At 47.0% G+C, this 15142-nt stretch overlaps 1 pseudogene; it reads right to left on the minus strand.

Moving 5' to 3' along the window:
* Window positions 1-14051: 14051 nt before the first annotated feature.
* On the minus strand, window positions 14052-14142 carry LOC119465405 (U2 spliceosomal RNA; annotated as a pseudogene).
* Between the last annotated feature and the right edge of the window lie 1000 nt (window positions 14143-15142).

Genomic DNA, 15142 nt, shown 5'->3' on the forward strand with positions numbered 1-15142 from the left:
GTCCAATAAACAACGCTAGCGAGATGTATGACGTGCTCTTGCTTAAAATCGGAGGACTTCACTATTAATGTAAGCTTGAATTGGTGTGCTGAAGAACCTGTCTAACGTGTACTTGTTCGGCCGCGGTGGCCGCATTTCGATGGGGGCTAAATGCGAAAACACCCGTGTACTTAGATTTAGGTGCACGTTAAAGAACCCCAGGTGGTCTAAATTTCCGGAGTCCCCCACTACGGCGTGCCTCATAATCAGATCGTGGTTTTGGCACGTAAAACCCCATAATTTTTTAACGTGTACTTGTTTATTAACAAGTACAAACCATTACCTTACCTGACACTTTTTTCACCTCAACATAACTCTTTACTGTAGATTTCTGAACAAACCATTACAGCGACACAACACTGCAGTAAGGTCAGCACAAGTGTTCATGCATGAACATTTGTATTTACAAGGATTGTATTTGCATTACTATACTAAATATGAATATGAGGTGCCTATATTTTTCAGGGTGCATACTCTCGCAGGTCGTACAAACTCGTCATCTTGTACGCACTCAGCTCGTAGAAACGAACTCGTTCATAATGTACGAGAATCTCGTTCAGGGACAAGAAAGCGATCTCGTACACATGTGTGCGAGAAATGTACGCGATTATTGCTACGTAGACTGAACGAGTTTCTCGCACAGTCTACGGAGCAATAATCGCGTACACTATTTCTAGTACATTCTTGTTCACATTTTTTTCAATAAGGTGTCTTGCTCAATAACAGTTCATATAAAAAGTCAATCACAGTTTTGAACAATATTCTGAGTGGTTCACGAATTATGTGAGCATGTTTCATAGATTGCTCTATTGCGACTGTAAGACGTAATAATTTTCGCATCGCACCTGTCGATTGCGGAGATAAAGAATAAATTTATTCACAAGACTTCTGATATTTGTAAAACGATTAGGCAAGTAGGGTCAAGTAGTTTGTGATGGTCGGCCGCTGCCGACGCGTCCCTATTTCGCCGTACGTAGTAGAACCGTACAATTCTGTAATGCGCCAGGTGTATTCTGCTCGCTTTCCCAGACGCTATCGGTAGACGCCTCATAAATATGGCTTTATTGTTCATAAACACTTTCTCGTAGCGGAGTTTAAAGTTGAGGGAACCGGGGTGATTGCTACCGAAATGGATTTACTTTTTGCGAACAACCAGAAGTGCTCACTAACTGTAAGGTTACTTTGTTTGAATTGGTTGCGCAGTGCGAGCACTTTCTTCATTGTTTTAAAATGTGCAAACCTTGCAGTCATGTGCAAACTTTGCAACTAAGGGGCGACATTTCTTAGGTTCGAAAGAGCCGAGGCCATGTGCGCAATGGAGTGCGTCATCTGTAAATGCATCGCAGACTGATTTATTCATTGTTATTCATGACAGCTTGGTCTCGGTTCTTGCCATGATTCTTTTTTTCTGCGATACCACGAAATATTAGGTTATTACGACGCGATCTGCCTTCAAAGCCCGCAAGGCGTAAGTGAAGCGCTTTCAAACGACAGGTTGCACTGTCGATCTTGACATGCACGAATGACATTTATTTAGTTATGTGGTCAACTCTTCCAAACGTTTCTTCGAGTACAACCTAGCGATGTTGGAGACCAGTAATTTTTAATGGTTTTATGGTCATTTTTGATTGCCTTTATGCCTTTATGTCAGCAGCTAAATCGAAATGTGTCTTGGAATTTTGAAGCGATCGAGTGCGATGATACTCAAGTCGTTTGACCAAAACATTCATTTTTCTGAATACTCAGCAGGAAGCGATTCAATTCAGGAGTGTAAGCACTGCTGATGCATATTGAAGCTGCACTCCGTAGGCGACGAGGCGTCACAGGCTAATCCGTTACGAAAGACAAACCATGTATGCAAACTACGCCATTACCTCAGCAGAAGGCCTACACCACCTACACCAGGCTACAGCGCGTTGGAGCTCCGCTGCCCCGACGCTCGCGAAGCGTTCACTGTAGGTGCTCGTTAGTGTCATGATGCAGAAGTTCTCTTCACCGTGCCTAGATGGCGGTGCCATCCCTGTCAAGAGGGCATATTTCACGCCATCACGCCGACGTCACATACGTTGGAGGAAGTTGATCGTGGACCCTGGAACAAAAAAACACCTTCATGTTAATTTGTCCTCTTGGTATGGTATGGTATGGTAAAACTTTATTATTGTCTTCTTGGTGTCGTATATTTATTGCAATGAGGATATTTAGTTATCGATTGTTTTATCACTGTGTATTTTGTAGAAAACAAGGCCAGAAATCCAGGATACCTCTCAGGTTAGTAAAGATGGCAGTACTGGCCTGCGTATGACCCACTGGGCAAGACCGAAGCACCCAGCCGCCGTCAAAAAAATCCAGCAGGACTCGCGAAGAAAGCTGCGCAATAATAAGTACAGTAGGAAGACATCAGAGTTAGTTATTTATCAGGGGTTCCAGGTGCCTGTCAGGCAATATCACAAAGAAAAATTTAATCATTTGTTCATGAAACTTTAAATTGGTGTTCCTGTAATGTTATATGTTGTATGCGCTGCGATCTCATTACTTCCATTATGGAGGAATGGTTTGGAGTGCAATATATATGAAGCCATAATCTCTCAGAAATCTAATGGCTCCGTAATGTACAAGGCAATATCTAAGTTTGTCGAGGTGGCATCTGCTTCAGGAGCTAACTGTGACGTGCTTCAATATCGCATCGAACGGCAGCCTTCACATACAGATCATTTATTATGTTCACCCGGCGCTATGAGCATTGAGATCATTGATGGTTGTCAGTGCAGCAGGTGAAGCTATCGCTAATGGCGAATGTGCGTGTTTCCTTAGGGGATGCGGAAAAGTGGCGGAGGGTTTAGTCGCGTCTGAGGGCTGCCGCAGTAAAATAAGATAAATGGCTATAAATGGAAGTCCAGAACTACGGAAGATGCATTGCGCGCTGGTCGGTTAAGTTTAACAGCACGGGTATGTTGCAGTGTGCCCAAGGTTCTTGCGTTTTTGTATCATATATTTCTGTGTTCACGTAGATCTTTTTCTTATTCCCTTCCTTCGAGATTCGTCATCGAGTTTGGTAGCACATCTAAACAAATAAGTGTTTATGGATTCCTTCAGCCCAGCAGCATGGTCCAATAACTCTGACAAACGTTTCGTAGTTGGGTTAGCTTTACATTGTGAGGGCGCTGCGAATGACATGCGATGCACCACATTCCATAACAACTAAGCAAAGCGCCGAAAGGTTTACGCTATACAAAGAGAATCCATATACATTGTTGCCTTCTCTCACATAGAGAAGTTGTCGGTGAGATGCAATAGTCACCTAAAAGATGAAGGCCATGGTATTTCATTATCTACGGAGATTCCAAGTGTGCTGCAGAATTCATTTGGTCTGCGTAAAACAAGAAGTTCAGAGCAAGTTATATCAATTTTGCATTAGAGGGACAAAAATTCTAATTATTTAATCTGTAGAAACTTCCAATAAATTGAACTACTTTCACAGAGGCTCTTTCATACTGTGAGATAAAGCGCTCTATCTTATGGAATGCTCAGTGGGATAAGAAAGTTGAAATGGCTAGCGCAATATCTAAATTCGGGATAACACTTCCAAGCAATATTTCTAAAGCTAGCGCAGTTTTATACATTAATGTGTTTATAACATAAAAAAGTTATTTTTTACATGAGAGCAGTCTTTCTGATTCTGGTCTGTCACGCAGATTTCTGGCGAGTTCCTGCATTACCTTCCTCAGATTACTGCAGTTGCCGAAAAATGCAAGCTCTATACGTCGGCTTCAGATATTTCACACTCGCGTTTGCAGCTATACAAATTATTATGGATTCTGGATCTTCATGCCCAACTCAGCTGCCACGTAAGAAAGTTTATGCCTCTATACAACCAAACTGATTTCCAGCCGCCTACACTAGCCAACGCAGACACAGCTATTATTGCGATAGTAATTATAAGGACACTGCAAGCCAGTTTCTACCGTCGCCGCTGGCGTCGGCATTGCCGTGAGTTTCAGTATAAAGTTCGAGTGCGATAGGACTCTTTGGAGCCCCGCGCACCACAATCTCTATGTGCCAGATAAATCGTGCGAGAGTGAGCCAAAAAAATGGTGGCTTGATGCGCGCTGTCCTGTCTATTCCTCTCTACAATTTACCTCCTTTCCTCTCTCGGTGTTTGCACGCGAGGGGGGAGGGTGGCTTGCGCGGCGTGGTAACGTGATTAAGAGTTCACTAGGCACAGGTTCACTATCTTGTAGGTAATCGACGGCGGGTGCAAAAGCTAGGCGAGTCGAGATAGTTTGTGGCTTAGTGTGGGCTGTGTGCTCGCGGGTAGTGTTGGAGGTCGCCTAATCAATTTTCAGACACGCGTTCAAGCGACAGGCAGCACTAAACTTTCATTAGCCGCTGCTTCCACTCTTCATCATACCAGCGTGGTCACAGCGAATGGACGCGGACGAGTGAGATCGGTTCACGCTTGCCTGTGCTTGCGTGACACCCCGATTGTTAATTTACTTAGTACGCGAATGTCTACTGTAATTCATACGGCATATATATCGACGACCTTCGCGTACTTGAATAATACTTTGTTATCGATATCACTGCTTCACCTTGCGGGTGATACTGCTATTTCTTATAAAACTGCAGAAACATTTAACGATGATTGCCATTGTAAACTAACGGGAAAACGCTTCTGGAAAGCTATTTGCTTTATTAAAAATATTGCTGCGTGCTGTTATCAGACGATGATGTTGACACTTCGATATAGTGGGACTGACGCATACGCGGCCTCTGGCTGATCTGAGGACGACAACGTACCTTGTTTGATGTCAGCTAGCTTCCATGTTGGCCAGTGCTTGTTACCCCTTTTAAATACTTCTTGCAAATAGTTTCCCCATTGTGCTTCAACGTAACAATAATATGGACTTGAAGGCGCATATTAGGTACCGTTAGTTGTCACAATACGTAAGGCTGTAGAACACGGAGCCGTTAAATAGAGCGAGAGAGGGCTAGAGATACATTCCTGCGGAAAAGCAGAGAAATTAACCGGAAACCTATAACTAGCAATTTTGTGGTGGTAGTATAGGGGGCTGTGCATATAAGCCGATGCTTAATATATGTGCTGTCTCCAGCTGCGCAAACACCGACATGGAAGGAGACTGCCATCTCCATATCCCGCAGGCCGCAACCTTCCCCTGCAGTGCTAACCACGGAAAAAGGCGCTAGGGAAGAGAACCACTGTCCTTCCCGAGCGATGCGTCACATAACCTAACATTCATACGCCTAAAAACCGTGCCCAATAGCAGGTACGCCTCAAATAGAGCATAAAAAAGTTGTCGCAGTTTCACCTGAAAGGCGAAGCATCAATTGCGATGGCAAATTTTTAGAGAGCTATACGGAGTAATGATATTAGCTTTATCAGCTGTATAAACTTGGACATGCAGCAGCACCGGCAACACGCAGAACTGTTGTCGACGCCGTCGGCGTTTTGCCCGCGTTCGCTCAAAATGCGTGCGGCGTTGGGGACTGTTGCCGGAGCCTGTGATATAAATAGGCACTCGGTGCCGCAGCTAAGCGCCGCCTCCCATCCCTCCCCCACGGCCTCTCGCGCGTCGGAAGAAGGTGCGTTTGCTCTACATATATGGCGATAGTAAAGGAGGAAAGAGACGCCTACTTCTGCTGCCCTTAAGCGAGCACGGCGCAGAACGCGCGTTTGTTCTCCGCCGTGCGTTCACTCCCCGTGAATGCGCGCGTCCCTCTCGCCCTTTCACTCGCACATACAGCGTTCGGCGCGCGGCGACGATTTCATCTTCATTGACGTCATACGGAACCTCACGGCGACGGCGACGGCTACGTCGACGGCAGAAATCTGCTTTTGAGTGTCTATATAATTGCTATCGCAATAAAATTAACGTTCGGCGACAAAACGCACCCTGCAACTAAGTTGAGTGAGTGCATGGCTCCTTTACATCCACGGAGCGTTCTAATTGCGCCTCGGTATGGACAAATCAAAACGCGCCAAGCGTCTCCATGCGATCACTTGCCCGCGAGGAATTCGCAATGGTGCTCTATGCCGCTTGCCGATGCATGTATTGTGGCGTAAGGATTTCAACATCGGGCTACTATACTAGACATGTTGTGTGCGAATGCTACCGTCGGACAAATTCAAGGCGATAGCTTTAAGGGTCTCGTTACGCAGAAAATCCGGCATTGAGCGTGCGTTGAATCACAGCACGGCGCGCCGCGTTTCTACCAATCACAGAGGGGCGCGCGCAGCTCGGTTCTTTGCAGCTTTACCATATGGCGCTCGCCTTCGCGCATCCGCGGGAGCGGCGGCGCCGGCTTTGCGGGAGAAAGAAGAAAATTTGTCGCAGTTTCACCCGAAAGGCGAAGCATCAATTGCGATAGTTCATTAGTAGAGAGCTATACGGAGTAAGGATAGTAGTTTTATCAGCAGTATAACCTTGGACATGCAACAGCACCAGCAACGCGCAGAACTGTTGTCGAGGCCGTCGGCGTTTTGCCCGCGTTAGCACCGAACGCGCGCTTCGTTCGTGACTGTTGCCGGTGCCTCTGGGGGCGGCTCGGAGGTTTTCGACGAAATCAGAATGGGACACTCGTCGAGCAGCGTCGGAAATCTTACCCACCTTCTCGTCTCGAAACGTTTTTATATAGGTAAGCATTTGGTGCCGCACCTTATCGTCGCCTCATCTCCCTCCCTACCGTCTCCCCACGGCCGTTCCCGCGAAGGAAGAAGTCGCGTTTGCTCTCTATATATAGTGATTGTAAAGAAGAAAAGAGACGCTTAATTCTGCAGCCCTTCAGGGAGTACGTCGCGGAAAGCGCGTTTGCTCTCCGACGTGCTTTCGCTCACTTGAAAGCACGCATCCCTCGCGCATACCGCGCGCGGCGACGATATTATCGCCCTTGGACTTTATACGGAACCTCACGGCGACGGCGATGCCGACGGCAGAAATCCACTTGAAGTGTCCATATAATTGCTATCGCAATAAAACAAGGAAACAGAAAGCTCTCCTTCGTGCATACCGCTCAGGGCAGGCGTTACCCGGTAAAGACAACGATTGCATAAGCGGCAGTTCCCGGGAGCGGGAAGCATGAGAAGGGACCTTTGAATGCTTCTTGTTCTCTCTGGGGTATTACGTTCCGCAACCAGTTCTGTATAAGAGGCACGCCCTAGTGGAAGGCTCCGGAATAATTTTGACCACCTGTGGTTTAACGTGCACTACAACGCAAGCACACGGGCGTTTTTGCATTTCGCCTCCATAGAGACGTGGCCGCCGCGGCCGCGATTCGATCCCACAGCCTCGTGCTCAGCAGCGCAACGCCTTAGCTGACTGAGCCACAGCGGCGGGTGACCTTTGAAGGTTATCGCGTTCTATTTAATGGGGCTTTAATGGTGCTTATTTAATTATTTATCACATAATAACTTGTTTAAGATGATGGTTTTAGAAAGTCACGACGCTGTTTGATGCCAGAAGTACAAAGTTTAGGCAAATATATGAATTGCTCTCATACTGGCACCCGCAAGCCAGGTGTCGTAAGCTTACAAAAAAGTTGTGTATTTAGAGAAATTCACCTACACAAGCCTAGATGGCGGCAAGAAATTTTTGCGACACGAAACGGAAGCACGTACACCTCGGAGCAAGAAATGTCCCCGGGAACTCGTAGTGAAATATGGCTACGCATTAAAAAAACACCGAATAACCCATCCCTCGAGGGATGGGTTATTCTACCTATGAATTCCACCTACGAAACGCTGTAGCGACACAAGGTATTGCAACATTCTTGTTGTTGCTTTGCAAATAAAATAATTTAGCCTTTTCTTTTATTTTCAGCTGTTGGACCACGCTTGCACCGGGCGAAAGCATTATTCGGTGACTTAATGCGCATGTGTAAACAAGAATTGGTTGTATACATGAAGATTATTCCACCGCACAAGCTACGTCATGTACGTAAAATTTATTTACTGAACTTTGTGTAGTGATGGTACAGTTTACAATTTGGTGATTTGGAGTAACTACATAATGCAAATTCGTGCGACATGCAGTTGTTGTAATGCCACCATGCAAAACATCCCCGTTGTATGTATATATATGTATTACAGTGAAGTAGACGCGCGTATAAACGTTTTATTGACGTGTCGACCGGAGTCCGGCCGTCTGATGAAGGCCGGACCCTGCCCGCAATGTCAATCAACCGCTGCATACGCGCGTCTACTTCGCTGTGCATGTTTACCCGGACCCAGAATCGCTTTGGCCTTGTATATATATATATATATATATATATATATATATATATATATATAATTCAAGAATAAGTTCTGTGTAACCGGTGCATAGGTGGTTGAAGAAACGAACACTTTAGCGTTTCGGCCATGGCACGGCATTCGCCAGAATAAGCGCTTATTCTGACGAAGGCGCCGCAACATAAGTGTACCCGTTCGTTTCATCAGCTATATATATATATATATATATATACGTGTGTGTGTGTATGTGCACAATACATACCGGATGATCTTTAACGTAGCTCCAATCCACAGCACACGGGCGTTCTTGAATTTTGCCCCCATCGAAATGCGGCCGCCACGGCCTGGATTTGATCCCGGGACCTTGTGCTTAACAGTCTACGTAAGTAATATAAGACAAGGTGAAATCATTTTCACCATATGAGTATTCATATTAGCATACCCGTCATGATCTGTAATTTGCGTATATGCAATAACTGTTACTGAGCAGCAATTACAATTTACCAGTGCACCAAGGCAGTTGCTTGAATGACTTGGGTATAAACTAGTTGTCGTCCTAGCACTGTTTATTCCAGCACTGCGTACGGGGGAGTTGCACTTTCACTGACAACGCTGTCATATACGGAAGGCGTCCTGAGAGTGAAATTTATCTGCTATGCTGTGAGTCTGTCTGGACTAAGATTGCTATAGCGCATGTAAATATACGGCTATATATGGCCGTCGGAGCGCCTTTTAATGGCCTCCTTCAACACTTCAACAGTACTTTTGTTGAGAATTTGATCTCATATTATTATATTACAATATTGTAATATTACAATAATTGTAATATTACTATATTACACAATAATATTACAATTATTATGGGTGATTTCATTAGTGATTTGACAGATGAAAACTCTTGGACTTATGGATACTTTTTGTTGTTTTATCCGCTATCTCTACTGATGTTTTACTAACGCACCAACACGCGTCGCTAGCCACACCAGCACCCATTCTGATTACATGCTATCCGAGAATCCAAACTGCGAATCTGCAATGGTTCTCAGTGATGATAACAGCGACCATTTTTCTGTTTTGCACACTAAGTGTAATTTTTTCAAGTCGACAGAGAACAACCATGAATTAACCGTATTTTCTTCTCTTTTTTTCTTATTTATTTGAACGGTGTTGACAATTCAAATGTTTAGGCATCACAATTCACCACTCAGCGTATAATGTTTTAGCAGACACACTGTGCGACGCACAATCACACGCATCTTCTACACTTGAGGTAATTTCCATGCACTGTGAACCAAGAAACTGATGGGTAATCAAAACCTTGCTACATTCAGTGAAATGAAATGAAGTATGTATAAAAAAAATCCGCCTCCATTCCACCATGTGAAAGTGGACCTACATTGAAGTAAGAAAAGCACCACCACCACAAGCGACGGACGTCACGCGCGCACACACGTGTTGCGGAAGCGTAGCATACTACGTCATGCTCATTCGTCTAGGCCCTCCGCCAAACACAAGTGCCTTATTGAACTAAATTGATGGTTGAAGGCAAATTTCATCAGAGAATTTGTAGAGTGCGACTTACAGAGAAGCTGCAGAGTGTAATTGGAACATTTGGAGTGTAATTCGAACACACGGGAAAATATATTTCTCTTACTCGGAAACTCAACGAAAAAACCCTTTCGAGCTGCCCGCTGAGGTCTGTCCCAGTGGACGCGGCCGCTAGGTGATCGTACGGTTTTTGGATAGTGTTTGCCATTATGTCGATTACAGTCGCAGAACACCCTGTGCAAGAGATTTAATGGGCAGAACACCCACGCATCAATAGAGATACATTGTGTGCACACGTACTTTCACGCGCGCCCGCACGTGAGCAGAAGCCTACATCCTCAGTCTCCTAGGGCCTCCGCCAAGCGCAAGTGCCTTATTGAACTAACTGAATTTCTCAAAGTAAATTGCGCCAAAAAATTTGAAAAGTACGACTTACACACAGTCTGCAGGCATGATAGCTTTGGATTGTAATTCTCATTCACGAGAATAACAGCATCGTGTCGCGACGATATCACCTGACAACGTAATCTGTTGACGTCATGACGCCAAATGTGACGTCAGGCGATGACGTCTTCGTCAAGTGATTATGTCACCTGATGACATCATGCGATGTCTCTTGGAGAAGCAGCACACTGCGCTTCACACTTCTTTCCAGGGTCTCCGGGATTGGCCGCCACTTTTTGTATGAGCGAGAGCCACATACGCGGACACGAAAAATCGTGACGTATTATAAGCTAACCGCCTGGCTGTAAAAAAAAAATGTGGTTGATCCCTCTTATATAGGAATCGGTATAGAACACGAAAGTGAAACGTGTCTTCACAGAAGTAGTGTAATGTTTATTGCACATTGATATATAATGTCTATTGGTGTTTTGTGGCTAAAGCGCCCTTAGGCGTTGATGCACCCACGCTGACGCCTGGTGGCACGTCTCCTCCATCACGACTACCAACGTCGATGACCATGAGCAACCGTCGTGCATATGGAAGCTGCACTACGCTGCACACGCTAGCACAACGCGCAAGACGAAGCACGTAACTGACACACTAATACAACGCGCAAGACAAAGCACGTAACTGAATCGTCACCGAGTCAAATCAGCGCGTACAGCGCGTCGTAATTGCAGCCTCCGCGATCAACTTCAGAAACATTTTCAGAGCTAATTGCGGAGGCCACGCTCCGCTGTGCTGAGTACGGTGAACGCCACCTAGGCGTTCACCGTGCTTCTAGTGCTTCTTGATGCCAGCGTCCCTTCGAATGCTGGCATCGAGGCATCGTAGTGCTGAGACCACCGAAGCGTTCACTGTCGGTGCGCGTTAGTGTCATAATGCAGTACTTCTCTTTTCTGCTCGTAGGCGGCGGCACCGCCCCGAGCAAGAGCGCGGGTACACGGAGGAGTGTTAGATATATAAGGCGCGTCTGTGTAGCTCTCTGCAAATGCGTTTGTGGCGCAATGGGTTAAACGCTCGGCGATCTATCATCGCGGACCGAGAGGTCGTGGGTTCGATTTCCAAATTTTGCATGTTTGTGGAACTTTTTCTTCTGGTTTCTTTCTTTGTAATATGTTCGTGTACATTGTAAGCTGACGTATTTCCGTGACGGAAATACGTCAGTGAAGTCTTGGTGGACCCCGGCATAAAACACTTTCGTGTTAAAATGCACCGACGATTACGATGCTCTCTAATGCGAAATTTGAGCGCAGCTTTTGAGGTGTTTTAAGGCCACAGCGTTAAAGGCTCATTCACACCGGCGACTGACAGTGGTCGCGCGACCAAGTTGGTCGCAAAGCGACCAGTCGCAAATGGTCGCAAATGGTCGCTTTTCTCGAAAAGCGACCATTTTGGGCCAGTCGCTCACTGCGCGATTTTTCAGTCGCGCGACCGTGGTCGCAAAGCTGCTCAACCAATCAGCGCCGCGCCGAAAGTGATGTGTGTCGTCGTCCACGCCAAATGCAATGCCCGCGTCACGATATGCAGGCTACAGGCCGGTAATTGGTGTCTTGTATTGTGATTCTGGGACGCAGCAGTTGCAGCAACGAGTCGAATGTACGCGGTCGCATTCGCTGGAAGCTAAACAGCAGGAAAAGAAAGCACAACACAAACCCTTTTTCCGGCTGCCGTTCGTTGGATGAGCACGCCACCCAAAGGTGAACAGCGGGTGAACAGCTTTGCTTTAATATTATGCACCGAATAATACGCAATGCGAACTAGAAATTACAACTTGCTCTCGATAATACTCGTTGTCATGCGCACAAAGTTCGGGCAGGAGGCGGCTTGCGTGGCCGGTCACTTCACGCGAGCGGAGGCACGGGCGCACCCACGAGCGTCGCGTTTTCTTCGGAGGCTTCCGCGCTGCCACAGCTGACACCCCGGCGGAGCACATCAGCACAGGGACGGCGTCTTCCTGTTCGCTCGAATCAAAATCCAGCCATCGCTCGAAACAAAATGCATGGCTGTTGCCGGAACGCGAAACCAATTTACATAGTGCCAGCGAAGTGCGCGCTGACTGCGTAGATCCCTAGAATTCTCGCTGTATAGAACGAGAATGTCCGGGATTGCGACTTGCAGGTCGCGCTCAGCCGGGCTTGCCGGTGTGAACATCAGTCGCCTTCGGTCGCTTTTTGTTCGCGAGTCGCAAATGGTCACGCGACCTCCTCAAGTCGCCGGTGTGAATGAGCCTTAAGGGCCCCATATCACCGAAAATCCGGCGTTGGTGTCGGTGTCGGCGTCAGCGCTGGCGGACGTGGACGAGAAAATCATCCCCAACCATGCAGGCCATCAGAATATATTGATGTATATGTATATGCCACGGCTTGCTCTATGACGTGCGGCATATGCGGGTTATATTTCCACACCATTCCATCGCTAATGTTGATCGTACCTTGTCTTACTTTCTGGACAATGCTTTTCCTCGGAATTTTGAGAATGACAACCCACAAACAAATGTCATGACACAAAAAAGTGGTCGCAGTTTCACCTGAAAGGCGAAGCATCAATTGCGATAGCAAACTTGTAGAGAGCTATACGGAGTAATGATATTAGCTTTATCAGCTGTATAAACTTGGACATGCAGCAGCATCGGCAACACGCAGAACTGTTGTCGACGCCATCGGCGTTTTGCCCGCGTTCGCACAAAATGCGTGCGGCGTTGGTGACTGTTGCCGGAGCCTGTGATATAAATAGGCACTTGGTGCCGCAGCTAAACGTCGCCTCCCTTCCCTCCCCCTCCCCCACGGCTTCTCGCGCGTCGGAAGAAGGTGCGTTTGCTCTACATATATGGTGATTGTAAAGGAGAAAAGAGACGCCTACTTCTGCAGCCCTTAAGCGAGCACGGCGCAGAACGCGCGTTTGTTCTCCGCCGTGCGTTCACTCCCCGTGAAAGACGCGCCCCTCGCGCCCTTTCACTCGCACATACAGCGTTCGGCGCGCGGCGACGATTTCTTCTCCAAATGACGTCATACGGAACCTCACGGCGACGGCGACGGCGACGGCTACGGCGACGCCGACGGCAGAAATCTGCTTTTGAGTGTCCATATAATTGCTATCGCAATAAAACACCCAGTGCACATGCCCTTTGCGTTAAATCTTCTCAGACTGAAATATTAAAAGCGCGAAACAATAACGGCAACCTGAAAACGATGTAATTTTTTGGGGCGGTTGTGCTCTCTCTTCGGGTTCGGCCCATGCAAGAGGCCGTGTTTCTACCGAAACCTCGTCTTAGTGAACAGCGTTCCGCGCCAGCGTTTCCCGGTAACCATTACGTTTGCATAAGCTGCAGTTGTCGGGAATTGTAAGAAGTAGTCAGGGATCTTTGAATACTATCGGGTTCCCCTCTCGAAAGCGAAGCCTTAAGCGTCCTCCTAGTTTTCGAATTCCACCGGTTGCGTTGCTCATTCTTCAAATAGAAAGCGCGAACACGGGAGCACTTGTCTTGCGCGGTGGCTATAGCGGTGGCAGCATGGGCTAAGTAGCGCATGCGCAGTAGGTCCGAATCATGCGTCAGCGCTCTGTTTTCATATATGGTATCGGTGAACGCGCTCGCCCAGCGCTCGCCGCATGCCCTAATAATTACGTCATCTGCGCACTAAGGTGCACGAAAACCCTTTCATCTTGAAAATAGCGACACTCTCCTCCGCACGCGCGCTTTCTTCCTCAATTTTAGGGGCGAAGCAACCTAGGGTCGAGGCTTGTCCGTCCGTCCACGTTGTCCATGCTGTTGCGTGGGCCCATCCCGGAGATAGTGCAATACCGGGCCGACCCAAGGCGGAGGTGAAGCAGGCTTCAAGCACTACGCCAACTTCCAAAAATAAGATCTCCACCTACCAATAACGAGCCAATTTCACAACGGCGAACACGCTGCAATAAAACTATGCGACGGAACCGTCTTCATGACAGTGTACTTGGCCCCGAATCTCCCGAGGCAACGTAGAAAAGTACATCGATCTAGCCATGCGCGAATACGAAACAAAGTACAAGAACAACCCCTTCGTACTTGTCGGAGGCTTCAACGTAGACATCATGGACAGCGACTGGCTTGTTCAGTATATGGCGTCTCGATACGCTCTACGATGCATTTCGTATGACTGGAAACAACCAACAACCACAAGGGGAACGTGCATAGACGTTGTCTTTGCCAACTTCAGGCTAGATCCGATCGAAGAATCATTGGTTCTACATTTCACGGACCACAAAGCAGTGATAATAAAGGGAAAACGTAATCGAGAACTCCACACGACATACGAGTTATGACAAATGAAACATTGTATATACCGTACACACCCACTGTCACTCATTTACATGCGCGTGTGGGTAATGTCACGGGTGATGTACGGTAACAACGATCCCCAGTGCTTGGCCCACTCGTCATGATTCACTTCGTGGGGATGCCTGGATGTTATCTCGGATTTCTCACCTCCCCGGGAGGGCGCGGTGCGCACGGCATGCTGAACCTTCTAGTGGCTCCCTGCAGCCGCAATAGAAACAATGCGCCCGCTTGATCATTCGGCCGTTTGAAGCGTTATATGGGTATTTGTCCCTTGTGAAACTGTCATGACGAAAGTATGCTTCCGATAGAGCGTCGTGACAATTTTTTTGAGGACGCTTCGATGAAAACAAGCGGAAGTGCTCCAAAAAAATAGTACAAAGCAGTCGCTGAGCAGTAGGTCTATTGAGCCCATATATTTTAAGTAGCGTAGAACATGTACAAGAATTTGTTTCACAACTGGCTCTTAAAAAGCTCAAAGAAGGTAACTAAGAAAAAATGCGATATGTTATTTAAAGTGAACTTACCGAAATTAGCGGGCCAATTGCCTT

Source organism: Dermacentor silvarum, chromosome 9, assembly GCF_013339745.2.
Source record: "Dermacentor silvarum isolate Dsil-2018 chromosome 9, BIME_Dsil_1.4, whole genome shotgun sequence".
Lineage (NCBI taxonomy): Eukaryota > Metazoa > Arthropoda > Arachnida > Ixodida > Ixodidae > Dermacentor > Dermacentor silvarum.